This window comes from Colobus angolensis, unplaced genomic scaffold (assembly GCF_000951035.1).
Source record: "Colobus angolensis palliatus isolate OR3802 unplaced genomic scaffold, Cang.pa_1.0 Scaffold411, whole genome shotgun sequence".
NCBI lineage: Eukaryota > Metazoa > Chordata > Mammalia > Primates > Cercopithecidae > Colobus > Colobus angolensis.
Window position 1 is genome coordinate 75283 of NW_012117500.1, and position 1785 is coordinate 77067.

A 1785-nucleotide genomic window follows, 5' to 3' on the forward strand; every position below is an offset into this window, starting at 1 on the left:
GCTCATGCGGGACCCCGACATCCCCGCAGACGCCGCCTGTGACCCCGACCATCCATCCCTTCCCTCAGTGCTCGCCTCCCCTGTTTCTCAGCGCGCTCCCCAGGCGGGGTCCTGGTTCCGGTTGCTTTGGCGCAGGAGTTTCAGATTAGCCCTCGAAAACCTTTCTTTCTTCTCCTTCTAAGGAGGACGGCGGCTCCACCTGTCTCTAGCCCCAGGCAGTGGTGAAGAGCTGGTTGAATCTTTCCCCCTCTTTCCGAGTGTCCCCTCCCGCTCCGCGGTGCGCTTTGTTCGGTGAGTTCTGCGGCCGCGTGGACTGGCCGCGCTCCTTCCCGGCCAAGGCTGTTTCGCTGTTGCCTGCCGGGTCCGCCTTCTCCACTGGCTGGAACCCGGGGAGTATCCTCCTGCCGCAGGCCAAGTAGAAGGAGGAGGGTGTCCTGAGCTGTCTGGTGTTCCTTCTCTAACTCATCTAGCAAAATCGCGTTTCTTACTGAGACTGGCTTTGGCTTCAGGGTTAGAAGGGAATGGGGATGGACTTAAGGCCGGTGTTCCCATTTGTGATGATGGGTGAATGGCCCATGCTCAAGAAGCGGACTTCCTGCTTTCATTAGAGCACATGCGTCTGTCCCCGCCGTTGTCTCTCCTTTCCAAGTTCGTGACTCAAAGGAGATGGAAGTATTCTAAATTTTCCTACTTCTAATTCTTACTATGCAGCCAGCAAAGGCGGGAAGGTTGCAGGGAAAATTGTCTGGTCTTTCACAAGTAAGAGAAAAATTACTTCTATGTTTTTATTCAAGAGTTGTCTTTAAAACTGCCTGCCGGCTTTCCCTTTTAACTTTCAGGATTATTGTTAAGGTTATGGAAAGTAGTCATTCACTCGTTCAGTACGTTCATATAAGTTCTCTAACAGAGGAAAACTCAGTCACCAGACAGTGAAGTCATTTAGCAGTGTTTATTGGAAGATCATTCACAGTGATGGTAATAGAATACTGCAAACTCATCCTAAATAATCTGTAATTATGATTATGATTGTGATTATGTTGGGACAGAGTCTCGCACTGTCGCCCAGGCTGGAGTGCAGTGGTGCGATCTCGGCTCACTGCAACCTCCGCCTCCCGGGTTCAAGCCATTCTTCCGCCTCAGCCTCCGGAGTAGCAGGGATTACAGGCACGCACCGCCACACCCAGCTAATTTTTTGTATTTTTAGTAGAGTCGGGGTTTCGCCATGTTGCCCAGACTGGTCTGGAACTCCTGACCTCAGGCAGTCCGCCTGCCTCCTTCGGCCTCCCAAAGTGCTAGGATTACAGGCGTGAGCTACCTCGCCTGGTCTTCTGTAATTCTTTGTGTTGCCTTTGAATAAACTGTTTTATAGCACTTTCTCTGTGTGTTTCAAGTGTGATGTTGTCTGTTAATTTCAGTTGAGCAGTAAAGTGCATTGAGTTTTCACAGAGCTGGGTAGAAACTATGGTGTGTTCTCAAGTATTGCCTGCCTAGCTAGTAGAGGAAGCATAGATAAGGCCATTGCCCTCCAAATTATTCATTCATTGTAATAACACTTATTTGGACTAGTATTTATTGCTATTTAGACTGTTATTTACACTGTTTTTTTTTTTTGAGACGGAGTCTTGCTCTGTGGCCCAGGCTGGAGTGCAGTGGCCGGACCTCAGCTCACTGCAAACTCCGCCTCCCGGGTTCACGCCATTGTCCCGCCTCAGGCTCCCGAGTAGCTGGGACTACAGGCGCCCGCCACCTCGCCCGGCTAGTTTTTTTTTTGTATTTTTTAGTAGA